This window comes from Plecotus auritus (genome assembly GCF_963455305.1).
Source record: "Plecotus auritus genome assembly, chromosome: 14".
NCBI classification, from domain to species: Eukaryota; Metazoa; Chordata; class Mammalia; order Chiroptera; family Vespertilionidae; genus Plecotus; species Plecotus auritus.
In genome coordinates this window covers 11,311,997-11,339,962 of record NC_137780.1, presented here as the reverse complement: position 1 = coordinate 11,339,962, position 27,966 = coordinate 11,311,997, and positions in this window count along the sequence as shown.

The following is a 27,966-nucleotide window of genomic DNA, read 5'->3' as shown; positions in this document are numbered from 1 at the left end:
TTAGCCTTGGGAAAACTGGAAACTATGCGATTGACAGCAGTAAACGAATATGTAACACAAAACTATTTTTAATAATAATTCCAGTTAGTTATCATATGTCTTAAATAAATATTACCACCTTTTATAGGATTGCATTTTGTGTTTTGAGCTTATTGATTTTTACATTGTGCGAAGCATTTATCAATAACTGGAATTTTTAAAATCCCTAATAGTTTACCATTGACTGATGTTTGTAGAACTTCTGAGAAAATCCTGTTCTCTAGGTCTGTGCTATGCAACCCTGATCTTCATCAAATATATCGTCACTCTGCTGTTTCTCTGGTATTTTCTTTTTCTTTGAAGCCATGATGGGAGCAAAGGAAATGTTAAGATAGGCAGGCCAAGAAATGGAACTGGGAAACAGCAGGGGGCTGGTGTCTGAGAGTCCCTTAAGAAGATCAGAAAAGTAAGAACACTATTCCCCTCAAAATCACTTTAGCTCCAGGAACCCTTGAAGGGAAATGTTACTAAAACCTTCAGCATATGAAAGGCAAGTTGAAAAGGGAAACATCTTTGTCACCAACATGCTCTAAATTAACTCATTGGTATGTCGACATCTGTGATCATGGTGGCTATTTTTGTGTCTTTCTTGCAAAAGCAGGATATAATGCCCTTTAGTTATAATGAATGCAACTTTTCAAAGTAGTGTGATTCGTGGTATAACTGCATTTTCACTCCTCTATTCACAGAAATTGTTCTATTACATCCCATGTGTTTATAGATAGTAAGCAGATAGGTTGTGAAATGTGTTTACAAATAAATGCAGATGTTGTCTTACTGGATTTGGACTGCTATAAAGGAATAGCATAGACTGAATGGTTTACCAACATGTATTCTCACAGTTGTGGAGGCTGGGAAGTCTAAGGTCAAGGTGCTAGCAGCTTTGATGGCAGGTGAGGTATATCTAACTGCTTGAAGATGTCTGCCTCCTTTCCTCTCAATACCGTCACCATGGGGAATGTGAGGTCAATGTATGAATTATGGGAATATTTAGTCCATAGATGTAGATACCAATTGTGTACAGATGGGAGGGTGTGTAGGTGTGTGTAGGGCAGAGACAGACAAGCCTTGTCCTTCCATGATTTTCATGGGAGAGATTATTTAACAAATATAGTTACTTTACTCTATATTTCACCTCACGGCTGTTAGTGCGGCCATTATCAACAAGACAAGCAATAACAAATGTTGGAGAAGTTGTGGGGAAAAGGGAACCTTCATTCACTTCTTGCGGGAATGTAGACTGGTACAACCTCTATGGAAAGCAGTCTGGCAATTCCTCAAAAAATTAGGAATAGAGCTACCATACCACCCAGCAATCCATCTCCTGGGTAGATACCCGAAAAACTCGAAATCATGTATTTTTCACAAAGACATAGGCACCCCTCTATTCATTGCAGCATTATCACGGTGACCAAGACACGGAAACAACCGAAGTGTCCCGAGATAGAGGACTGGGTAACGAAGACGCGGTGCATACACACAGTGGATACTGCTCAGCCATGAGAAAGGATGAAATAGCGCCATCTGCAACAACATGGATGGACCTTGAGAACATTATGTGAAGTAAAATAACTCAGACAGAAAAAGCTACAAAGCATATGATTTCACTCGTATGTGGGATATGAAACTGAAACTCATGAACACAAACAGCAGTGTGGTGGTTACTAGAGAGGAGGGGGTGAGGGGAGAAGATTTGACTTTGGGTGGTGGGCACAAGGTGAAATATACAGATCTTGTAACATAGAAACCCATACCTGAAACCTGTATGTTCATGTTGACCAATGTCACACCAATACATTTAATAAAAAATACTTTTTTTCACTCTACTACTGTGTTGTATGCTTTGCAAAACTGGGAAAGCTACACAGTGAGGTGAAGAGGAAGTGCAATGGATGCATATAATTATTGTAGTGCACCCCCATCTTACAAAGGACGCCTCAAGAAGTCAAATTATGGAGTCATTTATTAAAAGCCGGCGGCATATGAGGGAGCAATTCAGCACTCCAAATCTCGCAGCCCCGAACAGCTTGCCACATCTGGCTTATATTGGCAGAATATCACAAAGGTATCGATTACATCTTTGGGTCTGGAATGGGGAACCTGTTCCGTGCAAAGCATTTACAAAAGCGAAATTGAGCAAGTTAGTTATCTAAAGTATCTACGAATCACTGAATCAACAGAAACACATTATCTGGGACCACCGGGGCAATTTAGAATAATTGTGCTGTCCAGATTCCGGGACCACTGAGTCAACCGGAATGCATTATCTGTAGCTACTGAGGCAATTCAGGGTCTGTTCTGATTCCGGGACCACTGAGTCAACAGAAACTCATTATCTGTAGCTACTGAGACAATTTAGGATAATTGAGCTGTCCTGGTTCCCAGAAGAACATGCTCCGATGACCAGTGAGATCACAATCAATGGGATATTCAAACCATCATCAGTGGAGTATTGGGATAGCATACATAAGTTCAGAAAATCAAAATAACTTTCTATTGTTTTCACAGACAAATAAGTACAGGACCCAAACAGCAGTTTCTACCTGAGATGATTGCTACCATACTTCATAATGACCAGGATGTCAGGTATTGTGTGAGACGTGCCTCACATGTATAGGAAATGAGGTGCCATATTGCCATTGGATTTCAAATGGGGCTTTGAAGTATGGATACCATTAAGCTATAAAAATGAATTTTAATTCGGGTAATGAAGAGATCCCATTTTATCCGGTATTTAGCGGGCACCCCACTGTGGTTTAAGAATGACTAGCTCTTTGCTTTCAATGCCTAACTAGTAGCTGCCCATTTAATTTACATCTGAACAGACAGAATTAATTGCTGTGCTTTGCCAAGTTCAAAAAGATTTTTCTTTTACTTAGCTCTCAAGAGGAAGTATTAACCTACTGTAGGTTATCACTGCCTCTCTTTGTAAAGGGGAATAAAAATGTGCAATTAACTTCAGACAATTTCGTAGGGACCTTGCATCCTACTGGGCGATTTCAAGGCAGCAATCACTTGATGATATATTTCTTCTCACCTGACTTTTCACTCCTAAAATCATTATTGGAGCTTTTCTAAGTCTGTAAGTGGAGAGGCACGTCTTTGTTAGAAAAACTATTAATGTCGGCCCTAAGTAGAAAGGTTATTAATGTTCAAGGAACTGGGGCTGTTCATAAGCCAGTTCAGAAGATCACCCCACTGTTGAGATGGCCCCACAGATTTTGAGTTAACAGAAAGTACTGGATCAGAGTCTGGAGCAGGAATGAAGTAAGGTCACTCCCCAAAAAGCCCCCAGAAGAACCTAATATAAAAAGAAAACAAACACCTTTTAATAGTTTTCAGTTCGCTTTTACACTTCGGCTTGGAAACATTACCTATTGATGTTTTTAATAGAAATGTATTTATATTTTTCCCTAATTGAAGGTATAAAAATGGTTACATTTGAAATTAAGATCATTGAGGGAGATTTATTGATTTAATCGATCTGCTGTTTGACTGTCAGAAATCATTGCTGTCAATGCTTTGAGGTCATACTATGTCCCTCTCCTTGAATCTGAGCTGACTTGCTTCACAGGATTTGATTGTCCCAGTCCAGTTGCCACAAATGTAAGGGAAGACGTGTCCATTCTCATGATTTTAGCCCCCACACTGCAAGAGTCCTCTGGGCTTCAATCTTCCCATCTGAGTTTCCAGACATCTTAAAACATAGGTAACTGCCCGGCCGGCGTGGCTCAGTGGTTGAGTGTCAATCTGTGAACCAGGAGGTCACAGCTCGATTCCCAGTCAGGGCACATGCCCCTGTTGCAGGCTTCATCCCCAGTGTGGGGACGTGCAGGAGGCAGCCAATCAGTGATTCTCTCTCATCATTGATGTTTCTCTCTCTCTCTCTCCCTTCCTCTCGGAAATCAATAAAAATGTATTTTTAAAAAAGCATAATGGACTGAAGAAGGGTTTGTTGTGCTTCCTAAACCCAGCTGTGCCCTGCTGTTAATGAATACCGATGTAGGCCATGAACTGATCACAATTGTTTGGCTGGTGGATCAAGAAATAAGCTATTCAAGGACAGACATTATTTGAGCACGAAGAGCTTGCAATGTGTGATTTGTGTTTTTCCACATTAATATAATGTAAACAGCTAGTCGGATTACAAATGACCTGTCACAGTCACAGGCTATTTAGAAAAACACCATGATTACATGAAATTATGATGACTTGTTCCCTCCATCACCAAAGACCTCTAAAATGTAGAGGTTTTAAAAGAATATTATGCGACTCTAATGTAAATAGTTTCTGTGAAAGACTCTTGCCTTGCGTTCATTACATTTCCACATTATTCGCAGTTGTTTGTAGTTAGAGGCAAATTGAAATTAGTTTATTCTACTTGGGGAGAGGGGGCACCTCCTGTTCCAAATAATTAATTGTAAAACAGCGTGTGGGTATATGGAGAAAGTGATAAATATGTGTGCCAAGCACTAAATAGAGTGCTAGAGACCATTACTGTTATTTGCTGATCTGAAAATAATTTCCTTTCTTCTATTCATTAGGGGAAATCCAGAAATAAACACAAGGGTGACTTAGAAGCTATCAATGAATAGCTATGTCTTTAATTAATGGAATCATCTGAGAGAAAGAAAAATGTTTCTCACTCCATTCAGGGATGCATCTATCTTTACAACATTTCAGTATATCCCAGGGGGATAACAGCAAATAAACAAAAACCAGAATGAGAATGTTAATTTAACTAATTAATATACTGTATAGATCCGTGTTTTATTCAGGTTTCTTATATCCCAAATCGGTATGAGATCAATATAAAACAAGGGAAACTATTGAATGATTTAAAAGGGATGAAGACACATTACTAATGATGGTCAGAGAAGGACAAAAAAATATCTAAGAGAAGAAAGTCAGAACATATCAATAATGGAAACAGCGCTTCTTTAGGTGTGAGGGGAGAGCTTGAGGAATGTTATCATTTGACAAGATGCTAAGATGATCCTATAAGAGAGTCCATTATTATATTTACTCTATTTATGATTTTGTTTCATTAACCAAATATATGCATTGTACATTTACTGAATTAGTGTAGCCATGCTACTATTCCACAAGATAAATAAAATATGTTTTCTAATCTAGCAGACAAAAATAAGTCATGTATAGCAAAAATATATGCAAACCAACACAAAATAAAAACTATGAATATTTTAAGAGGGATAAAAAAAAGAATAAAATAATAAAATAATAATTTTGAAATTTAACTTACACTGATCATAAGTCAAGCCAACTCATACATTCATTCATTCAGAATTCCTTCAGAGAATGAAGATCTAAAACAAGAAAAGTAAAAATGAGGTGCATGTACAAGGGACATTCTTCCTGCCCTCGTTTCTAGTCAATAAAATTATTTGGTAAATTGCCTTTGTTTGAGATAATTGTTTGGGATATTGTGTTTGTAGAAAACCAGTCATGTCTACTGCATTAGAAAGAGTACTGATGTCACTCTTTTAAGTTACTGTTTGCAGGAAGACAAGAGAAAACCAGGGAGGTTACCTTGTGTAAACATATCTTGGATTAATGTTTAATGTATAGCTTTGTTATCTTTCTCCTTCACCTTTTAATTGAAAAAGCTGAAAGTATGACCTTGTGAAATTACAGGATAATTTTAACAATATTGGGAATTTGGCTTTAGAGATATGTGAGCTTCACACATCCCCGCACCAACATAGAGTCTTCCTTTACCTTGTTTTCTACTACTTCTCTTTACTTGTGTGTTTGAGATTTAAATCCAAGCATTCGTGACCATCAATTCTAGATACAGGAAAGGCTCAGTGTTTTCTAGACTCGGGGCTCCTCTGCAAAGGAGCTAAGCTGGAATTGACTTAGCATACTTTTACTTCAGAGAGAGGCCAAATTAATAATGAAGAGAACTTTTGTAGGAATAATTAAAAATGTAAGAAATAGCCCCTCAAGCAACATGAACACTTCAAAAGCACACACAGCATGTGCAACCTCACAAAACCCAATTATAATTTACTTTGGTAGAGTCATTAAAAATCTTCCCCTAGAGGCTTTCATGAAATAACACTTTTACTGCTTATACTTTAAATATAAAGGCAGCTTTCATATTAAAATAATCATGATGTTTAGCATTTATTACTAATTTAAATGATACACAACTATTTTCTTTTATTAGAGATTCAGCTTTCCAATTATTAAATGGTTCTCCTCATTCCAGCTCACCTTTGACCTATAAAATGTCTTGTCCTCTAGGAATGCTTACCAAATTTCACACACACACAATATTTAAAAATATTTTATTAATGTCTGTCTGCTCCTCTAGAATCTTCATGAAGGCAGAGATCACATTTACTTAACTGTTAATGTCTCCCAAACTTATACAAAATTGACATGTATTGATAACATTTTTTTAAATTGGATAAATTAATGTTGAATTAATAAATGAAATAAGTAATAAAACTGAGATTGCTTTGCATCAAATATACTATTTTTAATGAATTCAAACATTTTTATATATTTTTTACTGATTTCAGAGAGGGAGAGAGAGATAGAAACATCAATGATGAGAAACAATGACTGGCTGCCTCAGACATGCCCTGATCTGGAATAGAACTGGGACCCCCTGGTTCATAGGTTGACACTTAACCACTGATACACACTGGTGGATAAATATAATTAACGCCTGTGGTCTTGATCCAGCATCTAGAAGGGTTCAGGAAACCTGGAGAAGGGGCTATGCGTAAATTAAATAAGAGTCCAGAGACAAAACATAATTTTGAAAGGCATATTGGGGAATCAGACAAAGACTTAGCTAAAGGAACTAAGTTCTCCTTGTCTCAGGACCCCTTGCTTTTTATTAACACAAATTGTCCTAAGGCGAGGTAGATATACACTTCAAAGGCCAGAGTTTAGTACATAAATCCATTGTCAGATTAGAGAATTTGCCTATGGCTGTTCGGGTGTTTGGCCAGTAGGAGGCAATAACATGTAGATTAAGATGCCCTCAGCTGTCTGGCAGCAAGCAATCATCCTTTTCAGGTTTGGGGAAATGCCTTTAGCCATTCCAGCAGGCGATAACATATGTGACTCAGCCCTTGTTGAGTTCCCAAGTTCCATCAACCTTTTGATGAAACTCTTGCAATTATGACATGCTGGAATTGGCTTCTGGCATATAATGTTTTTAAATTCAAAATTAACAAGTATATCTTGAGCTCTCCATCAGGCACTCACTACACATAAGAACAGAATATTCATGAAATTAATTAATACAAGAGCCCTGTAAGGCAGGTGAGTTATGTTCCTACAGTTAATCAATGCAAGGGGAAAGACTGAAAACTGATCTCCTGGTTCCAGTACTATTTCCACTACACTCAAAACACTGATTTCATTAAGTGTTGACAACACATCTGTGTTATTCTAAGTACCATCTATTTTAAGTCAACATATATGAAAGTAAAGATGTTAAAAAGAGAATGGCTATCGCAAACCAGAGCTCAGGAAAGAGGCTGAACCCAGAAACACAGAGACAAAATTGAACAGAGGAATGATGGCTGGTTTTTTTTCCCTCCCATGTTTCTCTTGGATCAAGAAGGTGAAAGGAATGTTCCAAGACACTTTTGGAAGACTTGACTTTGAGTTCTGGAAGACTGAACGAAAAGATTTGTGGGATTTGTTGGGGGAGGGGGGGTGTTATGTCCCGTTAGGGAGTACACAGAGCCATTGGATACATGCCCATTTGGTGATGAGTCACCTGAACGTTTTTAGACTTAGGGTACGAGCTGAATAAATAGGGTTGCAACATATGGTGGAATTAGTACCGTTGTCTCTTAGGGTAATGGAAGTAATCACTGTAATTATGGCCTCCTTCTAAGAATTACTCTCATGGGCAGAGTAAATCATGAGGCAGATGGTGGCCTGGCGGAGGGAACGACTTGCCAGGAACAGGGGCGGGCCTCCGTAGGCCTCCCTTAAATCTTTCAGGAGGTAGTGTCGTGCTCCCAGGAAGGAGTTGTACCAAGGCCTCTTGATTATTGTCCTGATGGTGATTGCTCCCATTACTAGGGAGACTTTGAGCATTACAGCGAAATGATTCATGATGTTATTAAGCATTAAAAACACAAAAATGCTTAATCCTTCATTCATTCTTTAACTGGAAAGATTAACCATTTGTGGATAATGACCCCTGGGCACAACGCTAATGGTGACATCCCATAAATCAGTTTAAACTGTAGTTTGGAATACTCATTCCTTTACCCACTGAAGGTGAAAGAAGAGAAAGTGATTCAGTAAATGCCTGTATGTACTTTTTACGTGTAATCCTGTATTTGTGATTTTTTTATGAACCATCAGAAGAAGAAATGTGCTCTCAAGTGTTGAGTGCTCTGTAGGGAATGGCTTTATTCTTTTACAGGTTCTCACTCACTCCTGCTCCCCATCCCCCCAAATTCTGGCAGCCTCCAACCACTGTGGTTACTGTCCATTGTGGGACTCCCCGTAAAAAAATGGATCATATGAAGTTTTCTGCTCTTTACAGGCTCACTAGTTAGTCAATGCTGAGCGATTCCAGTTGCTAAGAAGGCACTGTGTCAAAATGACATTTCTTTATAACTTGCATTAATGTTTTAAAATCTGGGCTCCTGAGGTATAGACTTCTTAATCGATTTCACAAAGACCATGAACATGTCTCTAAGAGTAATGCTGAATGGGAGTCTGTGTTTCTTTGAAATGTAGAGAAAGAAATGGAATGACAAAACAATCTGTTAAGGCATATGCATATGGGTGTGTGTGTGTGTGTATTTATAAAAAATGTCACATAGAACATTTCATATAAATATTTAAAAATAAGTTAGTACATACATAAATATTGTATGTATTTTATAATGCAATTATTTATTTTTTCATGGAGATCCATACAACAGAAAAGCACCTTGAAGGGCAATACATCAGGCTTTTATTTCTTCTTTATATTACGATTTTGAATTGTTACTTACATGGAAGGGGAACTCAAAATCCTATATAATAAAAGCGTAATATGCAAATCAACCAAACAGCAGAATGACCGGGTCGCTATGACGTGCACTGACCACTGGGGGCAGACGCTCAATGCAGGAGCTGCCCTCAGTGGTCAGTGCACTCCCACAGGGGGAGCGCCGCTCAGCCAGAAGCCAGGCTCACAGCTGGGGCTGGTGAGCACAGTGGCAGTGGTGGGGGCCTCTCTTGCCTCCGAGACAGTGCTAAGGAGCAGTGCTGGCGAGCACAGCCACAATGGGGATTGGGCCTAAGCCAGCAGGTGGACATCCCCCAAGGGGTCCCAGACTGTGAGAGGGCACCAGATGGGCTGAGTAACCCCCCCCCCCCCCCAGTGCACTAATCTCATGCACTGGGCCTCTAATTATATATAAAACACCTGCAAAGACTTGACCTCCAAAGTAACTTGTTTCAAAACAACATGAATGAGATGAAGGAGGAAAGAGATTCCTTGGCAGAATTTATCGTGTGGGAAGAGAAACTACCCAAATTCAAATCCCTATGAGATTTTATAGGAAGAATAAACGATTTCCAGGGCGTATTGTTTCAAGCATTATTTGGAAAGCACTGCTCTATTCTAAACCTACTTACATGTATTATTTGAGTTCTGTCAGCTTCATCAAACAACTTTTAAGGAAACAATCTACAGGTGAAAGTCCACGGATTCACTAAATCACAAAACAAAATAACCGAACACTCATCACCCGTGAGTGTATATAAATTTAATAGGTCTTTCTATTAAAAAAGTGCAAAGCAGTTTCCCTAGTGGGTTATTATATTATGAAAATACTCCCTTGTAGCCTAATTCCTTCAGGAAGTGGATTCCACCACAATGCGTCAGAAATTGATTCAACAATAAGAAGCCAGTAATGACTTTCACTCACATGCCTTTTTGTATTTTGAAGAAAAGAGGGTAACATGGAAAAAACGGGGGGAGTCTGTTGGTGTACAAATATCCAGCCAAGTACTAAAAGTTTGGCGACATCAAAGACAACCCTCAGATAAACAGATAGAAATCGCTCTTTAAAAATATCATGTGAAGGTTATAATTCTAAAAATGGGGGAAATCAGAGACTTCTTTTAAAGAATAAAGTGAGTTATAACTGGCACTGGAAAAAAAAGCTTACCACCTCCCTATGAAAACAAGTTTTAGCTGCAGGTGAGTAAGTAAACAAGCCTTAAAAAGCTTTCCGAGGAATAAAACATCAAGGAGCAGAAATGGGAAAAGTGTCTCCCAGGGAACAAAGCAGGCGGTCATTTCTATGGCTCTGTGGGGATGGCTATGATTGCCTCTGCGAGTGAGCACAGCGTCGGGAAAAGTTAGGCCGGCCCTGCAGTGTTTCATTTCATAGGTAATGTTTGCATGATGCTCTGGCCAATGTCATGTTTTGCTTTTGGTTATTATTTTTGGAGAAGTATCCATTCAGGTCCTTTGCCCATTTTTCAATTGGATTTTTCTTTATAAATTCTGGATATTAACCCCTTATCAGATGTATTGGAGAATATGTTCTCCCATTTAGTGAGTTGTCTTTTCATTTTGTTGATGGTTTCCTTTGCTATGCAAAAACTTTTTACGCTACGGAATGTTACTCAGCCATAGGAAGAAGGAAATCTGACCCTTTGCATGGATGGACTCGAGAGCTTTATGCTAAGTGAAATAAGCCAGTCAGAGAAAGACAAGTACTATATGATTTCACTCATATATGGAATCTAATGAACAAAATGAACTGACAAGCAAAATAGATACAGACTCATAAACAGTGGGTTGACAGCTGTAAGGGGGATAGTGGAAGAATTGAGCAAAAATGGGGGGGGGGATGAGAAAAAACACACTCATGGACAAGGACAGAAGTGTGGTGATTTTCAGGGGAAGGGGATGTGGGGCATGGAGGAGGGTATGGAGGGGAAAAGAGTGATAGGAAACTTGATTTAGGGAAGTGAACATACAGTGTGTTGTGAAATTGTGCACCTGAAACCTGTACAATTTTGTTAACCAGGGCCACTCCAATGAATTCAATGAAAAGGAAAAAACTAAGAAGATATTGTTATACTTGGAACTCACATGTGATCTACATCCACAAGAGCAAGCCCTAAAGAAAGCAGCAGTCTTTAACAACAGATTTATCATTTTTTGCCACCCTTTTCTTTTTCTTTTTGAATGCTGCATTTACCTGGATAATTTCATCACTGAATCAGAACCTTGGAAAAGAGTTGCATGTTCTCTAAAGGTAACTAGGTTATATTCTTTGCACCATCAATTTCTGGTGCTCAAATAACTTGTTGCCGATGATGACACTAGTTCTGCATTTGCCTGTCTTTCTTTCTGGGGGAGGTGTGATCTGAAACTTACTTTCAGGAATATGACACTCTACCGCGGCTGCTGTATTCGTTTTCTGCATGCCTGCTGGTAGGTTGGCTTTCCAAGCCTGTGTTGATGATTTTGTGCCTGAAGAAAACCTCCCTGCAGGATTAGCTTATTTTAGATGAATAGGTCAAGCTGAGTATGGGAGCCAGAACAATGCAATTCCTTATCATCGGTGGCACAGAAGGCCACAAATCCTCCTAACAAATGGGTGCTTGGGGACACGACGTGAGCACGCTCCACGGGCTTAAAATAGTGCTTTCTAATGCATGGCAGAGAGTGACATTCAAACAGGAACCTTATATGTTATACTGCAATGTGTGTGCATTTTCAATTAAATTATTCATTTAACCCCAGACTCAATACCTCCTGGGAAAAACGAGATGCCATTCAGTGAAATAGGGAGCATTTTCTTATTTCCACTTTACAGGAAACCAGGGAAACAAGAAATTATGGCGAGGGATTTTAATCTTTTTACAGACCAAATACATACATTATGAACAGAATCACTGCTGGATTATGTGTCTCTAATAAATCACCTTTTGAAAACATTTCTACTATTGTTCAACTTTTCCCTTTGTGTTTATTTTATTAGACTTTAATTCACAGGTCAATGGTAACTTTTTTGGCAATATATGCAAATGACTAGATGCAGTCATCTCTAAGTAAACATTATGTATCTATCAATAAAAAATGTGTTCAAATGCAGAATCATTCCAATGAACATTTGATAGCATTGTGCTCTTATACTTTATACTTCAATGAGTAAAAAGGAAAAAAAAACACACACACAAAACCCAAGCTACACATCTACCTAATAAAAGAGTAACATGCTAATTGACCATACCTTCACGACGTCCAACAGCCAATCAGGAGTATGCAAATTAACCCAACAAAGATGGAAGGTAAATTTGCATACGCAGGAGCCAAGCGGCCGGGGACGGGGCGGGTTGCTTGTATCGTCACCATGGCAACGACGCAGGTGTTCCACACCACCCCAGCTGCTCCGGGCCTCTGGGTAGCATGGGAAGGCAGAAAGGCTGCTCTGGCCAGAGCGAAGGCAGTGCCGGCAACTAGGGGAAGGAAGGCCCATTCTTGCACGAATCTTCGTGCATTGGACCTCTAGTATATTTATATTTGTTTTTAAATGACCTTCAGTTATAGTCATGTGCGCATGAAACGTGATTCTTAAAACAGAATGCAATGTCTGAAACCACCTTCATCCTTTCTGGGGAAGTTGATAAAATGTGTATCTGTGGTTCTATTTATAATTAATGTCATTTGACTATTTTTCTTCTTTTGCTGAGAGAAAGTCTAAAGGCAATTTTTGTAAAATTGTTTCAGATAAATTATTTATTGAAAAAAATCTGTGCACTCTAAAAACAGGTACCTTTAAGGTATATTTAAAGAATGCACAGACTATACTGACATGTCTCAAGTCATTTGCAAAACTTTGGAGGAAAAATAAACCCAAATCTAACAACATTGCACTAATCTAAAGTAATAAAAGGGTAATATGCTAATTAGACCGGACGTCTTCCAAATGTCATTCTGGACGTCCTTCCTGACCAAGCCGGGCCCAGAAGGAAGCCAGCCCAGATCCCAGGTGCCGGAGGGAAGCCAGTGCTGGCAGCCAGGGGAAGGAAGGCCTACTCTGACACAAATTTTCATGCATCGGGCCTCTAGTTAACAAATAAAAGCATAAAAATCAATGAATAGAGAACCAGGATGTTAGGGAAATCCCTGCCCTGGAAATGTAACAACCTGAGGCTAGTTTCATCTCTCACAAGTAGATGGTAAATTACAGATTTCCTGGTTCTTTGTTTTCATATTTAAGCATCAGGAGTTCAGACCAATTTCTGCAACTATGTTGGGCTCTAAAAGGCTATGAATTGTTAAGAAAAAAAACAACAACACATTTTGTTTTTTGTTTTTTGTTGTTTTTTTTTAATATTTTATTGATTTTTTACAGAGAGGAAAGGAGAGGGATAGAGAGCTAGAAACATCGATGAGAGAGAAACATCGATCAGCTGCCTCCTGCACACCTCCCACTGGGGATGTGCCCGCAACCAAGGTACATGCCCTTGACCGGAATCGAACCCGGGACCTCCCAGTCCGCAGGCCGACGCTCTATCCACTGAGCCAAACCGGTTTTGGCAACAACAACACATTTTGATTTGAAGTTGTCAAGAAAGATTTGGTAAAGGAAAAAAAAATGTATGACTTCGTAGGCCAAAAAAATATGACTTCATACTTGCATATTATCTGGTTAAGTAAAGAGGAGGAAAGAAGCGTTCCCCATTGGGGTGGAAGAGCAGAGGAGGAACTAAGTATTAAGAGAATAGATGGGAAAGGGACCCGGAAAAAAATGTGCATAGATTCTAGGTCAGGGGTGGGCAAACTTTTTGACTCGAGGGCCACAATGGGTTCTTAAACTGGACCGGAGGGCCGGAACAAAAGCATGGATGGAGTGTTTGTGTGAACTAATATAAATTCAAAGTAAAGGAGCGGAGGGGAGACCAAGAGAACTGGATAGAACAGCCTGATCCGGCCCGCGGGCCGTAGTTTGCCCACGGCTGTTCTAGGTACTAAGTGTTAGGCATTAAGAGACTGATCGAATGACAAGCCTTGCGTTTTAAGCTGGGAAGGGTGGACAGAGTGGAGACGAAATGCAAAGCCTTGGAGAAGCCTGAAGCATCGAAGTGGCTCAGTAGGATCCGCCTTCGTGACTCATGATTCAGGATGAACTGCACGGCGGAGATAAGAAAGGTTGTGCACCGGGCAGTCACTGTGAGATCCAAGTACAAAGGGATAAAAAGCTCCGCGTGTTGGCAGTTACAGCAAAGAACAGGGCAAATGCAGGGGTCGCTTCAAAGGGAAAGTGAGAAAATTTGGAGAAGACTAAAATGATCAAAGAGCGCTGTGTAAATGAAAGTCCATCGGCATGGCTATTTGGACTCCATCTGATTCCATAGTTTATTGCTGCCTATAATTATAATGTTCATGAAACTTGTCATTTCCTCTACTTTTACCTGCATTGTGCAGTTTTAATATCTCTATTGAATATTTCTTTCTTGTACATATTGAGTGAAGTTTATGTTTCCTCTTGCAATGTCCTAATTATTATTTTCAATGGTTTTATTATCCTGCATGCTCTAAGGAGTCTATAATAATAAAAGCGTAATATATTAATTAGACTGGACGACCTTCCAGACAAAGCAGGGGCTGCGAGGGAAGCCCGGGTCCCAGGTGCCTGAGGGAAGCCAGTGATGGCAGCTGGGGGAAGGAAGGCCTACTCTTGCACGAATTTCATGCACCGGGCCTCTAGTATAAAAGACATTCAAGTATTACGACCACTGTCATTAGATTTGTACCTACGACAATTAGCAATGAAGGCAACATTACTGATTTGAATGCACATTTTACTTCTTTAGGTTCAAGTTAAATAACTTAAACTGGACACTGTGCATGTGAGCACTTCAGTACCTATTATGCTTTTCAATATTCAAAATGTCCAGCTGCAAAAACTTCCAAAAGTTCTTTAGAAATTTTTCTCAGCTTACATTCTATACTCAATGATCTCGAAATCATTAAGGGAGATGAATGAAATGTTGGTTCATTCCATTCCTTTCTCAGAGAAAGAAGAAAATCTAATAAGTTCTTTGATAAGCTATTAAACTTTCAATACTAAACATATTTTGATAAATGTTCTAGAGTCTACTGTCAGAATTTTGACAGAATGACATAATTGTGTTCAATAAGCTACTGAAGCCCAGAGTGGTATAGAGAAAATGGAACAAAGTTTTACTGAAAAAAACAAAATCATTGCTTTCCTGGCTGGCAGTTACTGATGGCTAATCCGATACAAATATCAATTTTTATTTGGCAAATATTTTCTTATATTACAGAAATAATGAGGTATACAGGATATTAGGGTTTTTTTAGCACAGAAAAAAATGTGTTTTGTGGCTTCCTAATAGAACCTTCTGAAAGCTGTGCAGTTTTTGGTTAACTATACTCCTTTATTTGAGATTTAAGATCTCAGTGCTTTTATGTAAGTAAGAATGAAACCAGCCCTAGCTGGTTTGGCTCAGTGCAAAAAGTGTCATCCTGCAGACTGAAGGGTCCTGGGTTCGATTCCAGTCAAGGGCATAAGCCAGGGTTGCGGGCTCGATCACCAGGAGGGGGTGTGCAAGAGGCAGCTGATCAATGATTCTCATCATTGATGTTTCTAGCTCTCTCCCCCTGCCCTTCCTCTCTGAAATCAATAAAAATATATTTATAAAAAAACAGAATGAAAATAGCTTTCATTGAACTGCAATTTTCTAAATATTCTTTATGAATTTATGTATTTTTTTGCTGGTCGATGTCCATGGACAAAGCAATTATAAAATGGATCTCTCCCTGTTCATGACAAAAATACCAGGTTGTTTTTAAGCCCACGATAGAACTTGATATTAAACCATGTCTGCCACTATGTTGTGGGTGCAGATCTGGAGCGCTCTTTTATGGAAGCACTCTCCTGGCGATCTAAATGCAGTTCCTGAAAGCAGGTTCCTAGCAATGGAAGTGTTAAGTGCTGGGGACAGCGTGACAATGTGCATTTTGCAAAAACTACCTTAAAAGGAACCAACCCTGATGCTCCTTTCTAAAATCCTCAGGTATACTTGAAATTTAAATATTTTCTCAAATTCTTTAATATGTTTAAAATATATTTAATTTTGTCAATGCAAACACAGCATTTGTCAGACCTTTTTTTAAATAAAGCCTTTCCATTTCAGAAATTGTTTTCCTTCATTTGTTTTCTCTCTATATACTCCCTACAGGCAGCTCTCAAGTCTTTCTTTAAAAATTCCAGTCTTTTTTATTAGTTTAACAGAACTAGAAGTCACGACTCTCTACACACTTTTGCAATTATTCTCTCTCTAAATTTAATAGCATTTCATCCATTTTGGGCATAAGTGCATACACTACCTGAAGATCATTTAGATTAATTCTGAAGAAATACTCAGGTGAATGTTATACCCACAACAAAACCAGCGACCATAAGTAAAAATTTATGCGGGGCCAAATGCTTTTAATTACCTTCCAGATGTATTTATGAGTATACACAGATGGCAGGGGAAGCAGCCTGGTTATGTGCAAGGAGGTGCATGAATAATTGCTACAGTTTGAACATAAAAGTTGTTTTACATATAAAATGACAGGATAAAAAGATGTAGTGAATTCTTTTTTAAAAAGTATGTTTTTATGGATTTCAGAGAGAGGAAGGAAAAGGGAGAGAGTGATAGAAACGTCAGTGATAAAAGAGAATCACTGATCAGCTGCCTCCTGCTTGCCGCCTACTGGGGATCAAGCCTGCAACCCTGGCCTGTGCCCTGACCTGGAACCAAACTGTGACCTCCTGATTTATAGGCCGCTGCTCAACCACTGAGCAACACTGGCCGGCTGGGCAAGATGGAGTGAATTCTGTATGTCGTTTAGAAGGAGGGGACTGTCCGGCACTACACCCAGCACATAGAGGGAGCAAAAAAAATGGTAACATCTTCCTGAAATTAAATAGAATAAAACGGGCATTCTAAAGGTTTTAAAAGATTATTCTATTCTTAAAGGAAATATAATTAACTTTAGATAATCAATGTTAGCTCATTTTTACTAATATCGGTCTTAATACATTACATCCTGATCTCTTTATGTTACTAACATTTGCTGAATGATTTGTGTTAAAGACCAAAAATTCAATAAAAGAAATCTGAAGATCTAATTGGCTTTATTGAGTGATTCATGCACGGGGCAGTTTCCCATGTAGCAAGCAGAGAGGCCCTCCCAGGGGCCGTACAAAGGGAAGGTTTTTATAGGCAGGAGGAGGGTGGGCAGGGAAGTTACCAGCAAAAGAAAAGGGAGAAGAGCTTCAGGCCAGAACATCATCTTTTGCTAGGGGTCACATACAGATGATCTCACTGGTGCTAAATGGAAGATTTCAGGCACGCTGTTTAAGAAAGGGTCAGGTGCCTGGGAGAGGCTGACACTGCAGTGAAGTCTTGATTTGCTATCCTGAGGGCAAATGACTCCATTTTGGGCCTGTTGTTTCTTTTTGAACTTGATTTAGAAGGCAAGCACTTAGAAAGTCACCTGTTACAGAAGTTCATTTTGTCTGCATAACTCAGGAAAGTCAGCACCGTTTCATTATGAAATTGTTCCACAGGCAACATGGAAGCATTTTCATATTGTCAACAAAGTAACTACGGCATGAGAAATTATTACTTGGCAAACCTATCCATTAATGAAAGTGCACACCTAAACGCCATTAGGAACTGAAGGAAATGTAACACGGCCTCCCTAAATTGATTTTTAATCGGGTTAGATTCTCAGGTTATTAGTCTTTACAATTACAGTTACTAAGTTGCATATTCCAGTAATTTTTCATTAGTATACTCAAAACGTGCCATGCATAAAAATATTGACTTGATACTTCTAGTGCATGCCTATACAATTTAAATTATATATAAGGATACTGAGAAAAGAAGAAAGACCCTCACATTTCCTTTGGTAAGTTAAAAAATATACTTTTTTAGATATAAATATATATAAATATATTTTTATATATAAATATATATATACTTTAAATATATATATTTATATAGCAAAAACAAAATAATAGCAAAAGAACTTACTTAATTGAGTGTGGTCAGAAAATTTTGTTTCAATATCCACTTGAGTAAATATAATAAAACTGTTACCAGAGAGGTCAGCCCTAGGTTCAGCAAACTCGGTTCTTGAGTTTGGCAAAGAAAGAATTCAGAGCCCAAAACTCTAGCACAGTAAGTTTTTTTAGCATACAAAGCAAACGTACACTCAAAGGGAGAATTCGAGTGGACTGCTCAGAGAGGTGACTTGGCCTTTTAGAAACAAAAGAACAGAGGCAGAAGCTAGCCAGCTGGGCTGCATGGACTCAGGAAACCAGTTACAGGGGAAAAAGAAGGGCCCTTGGAGACAGGTTGAGAGAGTTAGCCTGGGAAAAGCTGCCACTGCCCGCTGCTGCACTGGTTGCAAATCTCATGGGGACCCTTAGAGCTTAGAAGAAAGAAAGCAAATAGACACGCCTGAAAAAAGAAGGCACCTGCATGCTCTAGAGCAGTGGTTCTCAACCTTTCTAATGCCGCGGCCCTTTAATACAGTTCCTCATGTTGTGGTGACCCCCAACCATAAAATTATTTTCGTTGCTACTTCATAACTGTAATTTTGCTACTGTTAATGAACCGTAATGTAAATATCTGTGTTTTCCGATGGTTTTAGGCTCTACAGCAGCAGTCCCACAGGTTGAGAACCGCTAGCAGGGCCGCCTAAGACCATCGGAAAACACAGATATTTACATTACGATTCACAACAGTAGCAAAATTACAGTTATGAAGTAGCAACGAAAATAATTTTATGGTTGGGGGTCACCACAACATGAGGAACTGTGTTAAAGGGCCGCGGCATTAGGAAGGTTGAGAACCACTGCTCTAGAGAGAGAGAGCTTGCACAGAGCTCTTTGCCTTAAAGGTTTTCATCTGTTTCCTAAGGTGGGAATTTTAGAGGTCTCAGGGGAGGACCTCAATAGAATTCTGCCCCCCGACCTTAACTCCTTAGAAGAATCTGAATCAGAGGTCTTGCCCATAAGAGATTATCAGAGATGACTTCTTTTGACCGATCTATAAGTCAGGGAAGATTTCTCTTTACCAAAGTTCTGGTCTTCTTATCAACCTACAGTGACCCTTTGAAATCCCAAAGATACATTACCATCTCCCTATTTCAGAATGTCTTATATACCTCAATCCCCTTTTTCTATCTCTAAACCTCTCCGGCATATGGGGTCGCTGATTTTCCAATATATGAGGGGTTCCCATACACATGCATGTGTTAAATTTGGTGATTTTCTCTTGCTAATGTACCCCATGTCTATCTGATCATTAGACCAGCTAGAAGAACCTTGAGGGTGGAGGAAAGTTTGGCCCTCCCATACATAAGCAATGAGCATTGCCTGTGGGGAGGGGTCACTTTGTGAATTACTTGGGCAGAGGCAAAAACAAGGATGAGCCCTCACCATTAAAGAAGTGGCAGCATGCCCAGCTGTGTGGCTCAGTGGTTGAGTGTCAGCCTATGAACCAGGAGGTCACGGTTTGATTCCGGGTCAGGGCACATGTCTGGGTTGTGGGCTGGATCCCCAGTGTGGGGCATGCAGGAGGCAGCCGATCAATGATTCTGTCACATCATTGGTGTTTCTATTTCTCTCTCCCTCTCCCTTCATCTCTGAAATCAATAAAAATATATTTAAAACAATTAAAAAGTGGGAGCAGAACATCAGAAGGAGCCAACAAAGAAGGTACCAGAAAGCTAAGCCCTTGGGGACAGAGGACAGTGTGTTGAAAACAAATTCTGAGTCATAAAACATGGAGAAGTTATAAAACCAAGAAGTACAAAAATGGACTAGATTTACACACACACACACACACACAGAGAGAGAGAGAGAGAGAGAGAGAGAGAGAGAGAGAGAGAGAGAGAGAGAGAGAATGAGGAGGAAGAGTTGGAGAGGGAGGAGGAGGAGGAGGAGGAGGAGGAGGAGGAGGAGAGGGAGGAGGAGGAAGAAGGGGAGGAGGAGGGGGGGGGAGGGGGAGGAGGGAGAGATACTATTTCAACAGAAAAAGCGGAGTTGCCTTGAAGGGACATATTTTAGTGCCTCTCCAACCTCCAGTCCCATCAGTGAGAATGGGGCTCTGGTGCCAAATGCAATCTGTCCTAGAAAGCAAAGGAAGTAGCATTTTTGGAACATTTGGAGTGGCAATATGTAGACTTGGACAAACCCCTGCATGTAGCAAGCTCTCTTTTGGAAAATTGAAGTCAATTGAAAAATAAATTTGGACAGACTCTTATCTTTTGTAAGACTAACAGTTGCTGGTAGTTCGATTTATATAGTTCAAAGATAGTTTAGTATTTTGTTCAAATAAGTTTCTCAATCTTTGCTCCATAACTACGTTCTGTGTCAACAGCTGTCATTTCAGTCTTTGGCAGGAGAGTTGTTACTGAAAATTGACTTTCAATGAGTCCTATCACCTCATCCAGGTAGATTACAAGGCCTTGAGCAAGAGACACTACTTTTCAGAGTGAGCACTTTAGGTCCCAAAGGTAGCATATATTTTGTTCCATCCTAAGGTAGTGTACCGGGTTTCCCTGTAGAGTTACTTTTCATACTGTATAGTTAAATTGCCCTACTTTTTCTGGTAGACATAGGGCTCCTTATTTTATACTGCACACTAAATTCATTTTCCGTCTATTTACAATGATCTGAAATTATTAAGGTCATGAGAGTTATGAATTTTAATTTATCATGTTTACCCTTCCTTAGATCTTATACAAAGTTTTACAAATTATTTTCCTCTAAATTTGCCAGAGTTAAAAAAAAATCAAAATGGAGGATTGCAAGAATTTCTAAATGTGCTCACGTAGCAATGTAAAATATCTAATTTTTTTTCAATATAAGACTTGTCTACTAGACGGGAAAAATTGGGCTCACAACCTTCAACTTACTTGAAGTGGGATCCTAGAGCCTTGATTCTACTACCTGCATGAGAATAAAAAAATGCATAAATTATGAATTAAATTTATAATCGTTTACCTAAGTAAGCTGTGGGGAAATGCAGACTTCAGCCATCTCTCTGACGAAGGGAAATGACAATCTTTGGGCATCAGCTTTAAACACCAAAACAGAACTGCTTTTGCATCCAAACAAAGCAAGCCAGCAGATGGTTTGACCCCCAAAAGCAGTGTGAGCACCTACTAAATGCCGCCTCGCCTCAGTTTACATTTTACACAAACCAATTATCTTCCATTAAAGAGCCTCAGTTCCACGGGGCGATCTCTCTGCCTGCTGGATCCTACACTCATGTTATTTGGGAAGATCATCTCACTGAAACACTTAATTCGATCGACTCTGCTGACACACACAGCAAATATAAGTGGCTTCCACAGACTAATGGCACATCTTAAGCGCTGCGAGGTTTCTCTGAGTATAATGAATTGTGTCATGGTCTATGGAAACTTGGGGATACATGTCCACATACAGCCCTAACACAGTGAACATCTTCAATAGTTTTTTTAATAAATATATAGGACTTAATATATTGCAATTATCTATGTTCAGTAATCCTAAAACTACACCTCAGAGAAAATGCAATCTTGGATCGATTACTTAGCAACAAAACAATAGGGACATAACAATTGAGCAATGAGTACAGTAAGAAATAACAACTGAAATGTGCATATAGAAACATTGCATTAATACATATATATTTCCTTACCTTGTCATCTGAGAGGACATAAATCAGTAACACCCCAGGAAAAATAAATATGCCCAGTGATACTTTAAGATATTAACATAATGTGTTCCCCATATATAGATATATGACAACTCTATTACCTTTTCCATTCTTCTGTAGATAGAACATATATTACAAAATAAAAAGTTTACTTTAAAATGCCATTTATACTAATACCAAAAGATACAATTCACCACGGAGCAAAACTAAGAAACACGTGCTGATATTTTACTAAGACCAGTGAAGAAAAAGGGAAATAAAGGAAGAACTAAGAAGTAGAAAAACAGAAAGACTAAAAATTGTAAAAATAGGTATTTCTGAAATTAATCTGAACTGGCAGATGTATCCTAACATTCCTATGGAAAAATAAAACCAAGAATAGAGGCTGAGCAAGCAAACAGGATAACCTGCTTCCCACACACCTCCAGCTATTCGGTGCCATCATGATATGACTTGCCGATGTGTTGACTAGTTAATTATCTATTACCAATATACTATCCAACACCTTTAAAGTGCAAGCAAACAAACAAACAAACAAACATTTTAAATTTAAAAACAAAAAAGAGCCTGGCTGTTGTGGCTCAGTGGTTGAGCATCCACCTAAGAACCAGGAGGTCATGGTTCAATACCCGGTCAGGCCACATGCCTGGGTTAAGGGCTCGATCCCCAGTGTGGGGTGTGCAGGAGGCAGCAATCAATAAGTCTCCCTCATCATTGATGTTTCCATCTCTCTCTCCCTCTCCCTTCCTCTCTAAAATCCATAAAAGCATTTTTTTTAAATAAAAAATAGCCCTAAGCTGGTTTGCCTCAATGCATAGAGTGTCAGCCTGCAGACCAAAGGGTCCCAGGTTCGATTCCGGTTCTGGGTTTGATTCTTCTTAAGGGCACGTACCTCAGTTGCAGGCTCCTTGCAGGCCCGGGCCCTGGTCAGGATCTGTGTAGGAGGCAACCGATCAATGTGTTTCTCTCACATCGATGTTTCTCTCTGTCTCTCTCTCTTTATTCCACTCTCCCTAAAAATCAATGGAAAAATATCCTCAGGCAAGGATGAACAATAAATAAATAAATAAATAAATAAATAAATAAATAAATAAATAAATAAATAAATAATAAAAACAGTGTAAATACCTCTTCTGAAATTATTATATTGGCTACTTGATTTTCCTGCATGGGCCGTGCTAATTAAATTTTAGTCTTTCAAGCATATTTTATATTTAGCGAAGTGGTGTATAAAATTTCATGTAGGATTCAGTGTTCATGATACTCATAGGATCCACTGCACCACAAAAATTAAACTAATAATGCTGAAAAGGATGTTTACCTTCAAGATCCCTGTGGTACTTTTAAAGATCAATCAACTTGGCACTTCTGAAAATTTAAATTAAATTGATGATGTCTCATTACACTCTCTTTGATGATTATGATTGCAAAGGAGCAGAATATAAATCTTAAGGAAGCCAGCCTGAAAGGCTAACTAAGAAAACAAGATGAATGCTGACTGCAGACATTGTGATTTTTGTTCACCACTGATAGATAATTAATCATTTTAATTTTTGCTTATTGATATCTGAAGTATACCTTATGACCTTTCGAAGTACACCTTTAGTTTTTTGAAATATTAAAAATAAGATTGAAAGTAATGCAGCTGAATTTTAAAAACAAAAATTATGTTTATTTATGATACTAATTTACTATTCACAGGATTATTTTCTAATAAGTCCAAAATTATTTAATTTTTAGATAATAAACCACTAACATATAGTAGTTCATATATCAAGTATATTCTTTGTTTATATATCAAAGAATAAACCATGCTTCTAAAACTGTATTTTTAAACAACAACAAAAAACAATTATCAAACAACTAGAGGCCCGATGCACGAAATTCACGCAAGCATAGGTCTTCCACCCCCGGGTTGCTGGCACCAGCTTCCCTTTGGCACCAAGGACCCCAAGTGGCTTCGCTCTGGCCCTGGCTTCGTCCGGAAGGACGTCCGGTCTAATTAGCAATTACCCTTTTGTTATTATAGATATTATGGTTTAAGCAATTAACATTTATGAATATCACTTAATATTAATTTTTTTTTCCTTTAAAATTTTAGTAAAGTCATATTAGGGTAATTCTTTCTCTTAATATATATATTTTTCAAAGTCCACTCTACATCTTAATCAATATTATAGTGACAGTCCTACTGTTTGAAGCTCTAGCAATAAAAAAAAGATAAAATTATTCAGTAAAATTGGAGAGGACAAAACCATCATTTGTATCTAGTACTTATTATGTGCATAGTCTGGCAATAGCCAGGTAATGGCTCAGTGGATAGAGCGTCGGCCTGCGGACTGAAGGGTCCCGGGTTCGATTCCGGTCAAGGGCATGTACCTTGGTTGCGGGCACGTCCCCAGTGGGAGGTGTGCAGGAGGCGGCTGATCGATGTTTCTCTCTCGTCGATGTTTCTGACTCTCTATCCCTCTCCCTTCCTCTCTGTAAAATATCAATAAAATATATTTTTAAAAAAAACTATATTTTAAAAGGGATTATGTTTAGAGTTGTAATAAGAAAGCATATATTTTAAAACAAATTCATCAGAAAATAAGCAGGAACCATTTGAAGAAATATAATTTACTGATAAACATAGCCAGGAGAGACAAATGTATTATAGGAATGAAAGTACTATCAATTCTTAAAGATTAAATGCAAAAATTATGGAAAAAGGAAAATAGTTAAAACCAGGCTGTCTTAAAATTTGGAAGAATATATGAGAGCATAGGCTAAAACCACATGTAAGTTTACATCAGTGAAGATCCAGACTAATGTGTGACTTCATTTAACTGAATATGGAATCCAAAATGAGATGACTATATTATGACATTCATTTGCTGATGGATGACTCAGCAAAATGACAAAGCTGCAAATTGTTTCAAAAAATTATTTCACAGAGATACTAAAGTGGGTAATACAATTAAATCCTTGCAAATATGTTAGTAAAAAATGTTCATTATTAATGTACTGAAAATATTAATTACTTTTTCCTTTAACATTTTAGTGTTATTTTTATGGATGTGATATATTTTAAAATATATTTTATATTTATTTTTAGATTACAGTTTTGGGGCCTACAAAGTAACGATTCAATTACCTAGTAAAAGTACCTATTTGGTGCTAAAAAAAAAAATGCAAAGGTGTGTGTGAGAGAGAAAACACTAGTCTCTTGAATATGTAGATAAAGAAAGAAGAGTCATCAGTAAATGTTTTCAACTTGAAAGAAAACCTAAAATAGGGTTAATATATTTAGGCATTTTAAAAAATGATAGGAAGTATCAGAAGATTGTTCATAAGAAATTAAAATACAAATATGAGGGCTCTACGATATTTTATCAGGCGCACAAACATTTAGAAAAGTACTTCATTAGTTAATTGATATATTTAACTGAATGATTTCCATTCTTATTTAGTCAGCTTTTCATTAGTATGAAAATGTGAACTCTTTGAAGCTTGATTAGTGGGTTTACAGAAAATGAAGTTACCTTTTTAGTCTCAGAGTTAACTGTGAGGCAGAATGGATGTTCTAATTACCTGAGGGGTTGAAATTATTCATGTATGCCAAAGATTTAATTGATCCAGATGCATACTATAAGGAGAAGACCAAATCAGCTCTAAAGGAGTCTTTTTTTCTGAAGAGCTGATGAAATTCTATATTCACAATAGAAAAAAATAAAGAATTTTTATTTTTAAAATGTCCTAATTTTCTTAGTAAAGCTTAACAAGTCATATCCGTCTCAACGTGTTAGTTCTGGAGACCCATTTTATCGGTATGAACTTACATGTGATATTTTCACATATTTAGATATGCCCCACAGGAAGCTGCGCTTTATTTTCTGTAAAAGGCTGGAGGGCATATATTTTAGGCTGTGCAGGCCCACATGGTCTCTGCTGTAACTAAAGGCTCAGCTTTGAGCGAGTGTAGAAAGCAGTCATAGACAATACCGAGGAATGGCTAGGTGTGGTTCTGTAAAACTTTGTTAATAATACAAGAAACTTGCCTGCCATCCATCAGTGACAATCCCTGGATGAAAGCATGTCTCTGCTACCATAACTAGGAAGTTTAATGCTTTGAAGTAATTTTATCTCCTATTCATCCACCTCTTTCTTTTCAACATCAATGGTACAAAGTTCTAGTGAAATTTCGTTCATTGAATTTCAATGCATTCAGCATTGAATGTCCTGAGTCTATTCTTGCACTGCTCCTCCTAATAGAAAGATTCGTTTTTAAAAGAGTAGACATTTGGTAAGATTGTTCTATAATCCAGGTAATTTCTAAGGAAGCCAGATTTTCTCGATGCACTGCATAATTTCAAGCAATAATTTAGAGGATTTAAGCATGTTCAGACAGTCATTCTTACACAAATAATGGATGCCCAAAAGAATTCATGCAACTTCCCAAAATGCCCGAGTCCATTACGACACTGGGTAAAGGCAGGTCAGCTTATTGGGAGGCTGAATAAACATAAAAGACTAGCAGAGGCTCCATCTGTATATGATTAAGCCTTAGTTTAAAAAAAAATTGATTATCCATATTTTCAAAATTGGTGATTTTTAGAATTTTTGGTTCCAAGAAAATCTTGTCTGTTAAAATTTCCAAGAATACGGAAAGAGCCTGATGGAGTGAGATCCCAGCCATTTTTACACAGAGACAGGGCAGCAGGGGCTCAGATCCCCAAAGCTACATGATCCTGGGTGAGACAGTCATAACTCTGCCTTATCTGCGCCTTTGAAAGCAGGAAGAAAATATGGTGGCTATTTCCTGGAATGAATCTTGAAATTAGCTGAGTTTATTTATATGCTTAGAACTGAGCCAGGTGCAGTATAAGTGCTACATAAAGTGTAACGTACGTTGTTTTTTATTTTTATTTACTAATTTTTTATCCTTAAATTCTTTATTGTTGAAAGTATCATATATGTCCCCTTCCTCCCCCCTACCCACCCCCCACCCATTGATCTCTAGCAGCCCACCCCCGCTCCTCAGCCCTGGCCTTCACCTCCTATTGTCTGTGTCCATTGGTAATGCTTATATGCATACAAGTTCATTGGTTGATCTCTTTGTAATTGTTTTTAATTTATATTCTCGGGATTTTGAACAGGAGTTATTAAGTATGTATCAATAATCCCAAAATCCATCACTTCAAAAGCATATTTCCAAAGCCATCCAGAACCTTGGCAATATCGTTTACCTGTCAGGCACACGCCCGTTGTTTTATTTCTGCAGAAGAGCGAGAATGGCTTTGACAGTCTTGGCACTGTCTTCGGTGTAATGTTTAGTGACTGAAAAAGAGCTATGTTTTATAACTGCTGCGCTATCGACCCCCAGGGAGCCAGAACTGTCACGCTGGCAGCAATATTGTATTTCTAGAATGAGTATCAGAAGCGTGACATTAACCCTTGGACACTACACCCTGGCCTACATGCTTAACCACTGAGCAACACTGGCTGGGCTACTTTTTTTATACAACTTAATTTTCTAACTCCACTAGGACATTCTGAGGGATAATCAGGGCCCAGTGTGCTAACCACACTGAACTGTGAGTGTTGTCCATGTGTCTTTCTTCCGTATAACACAAGTTTTCTTCCTAGAGCTGGTCAGAATAACTAAATGTGTGTGTGTGTTTTTAAATAGGTTAGTGTGAATAATTTTCATAAGCAGGATATTTGTTAAGTGCCTTAAGATGGACATGGTTAAAATACATTTTGCACAGGTATTCTCTGATAAGCCTGGGAATGTCTGGACACGAGTCCAAATTATGAAGCCAGTTCTCAGTGCTCAAATATGTACCACAAGTTGGCTCTCTTTTAAGGCCAAGGAGTGCAAATGCCTAGAACACGTGTTTAATTATGAGTCAAACATAATTTAGTGGTGCCTGAGTATGGAGTTTAACAATGGCCCACCAATTTGCATTTAAATATTGTCAAGCTCACTGCATTAGGAGAAAAATCTTTTCAGTTATAAGCTCTTTAAAGAAACATGTCTGGTTGAATTATGACTGGAAATAGTCCCAGTGTTTACAGATAAGCTACTGACCCCACAGCCGAGTTATTTATTTTGTCCAAGTAATTTTAACCTATCAAAATATGTAATTCAGAAAAATTCACAAATACAATACCGAGACTGTT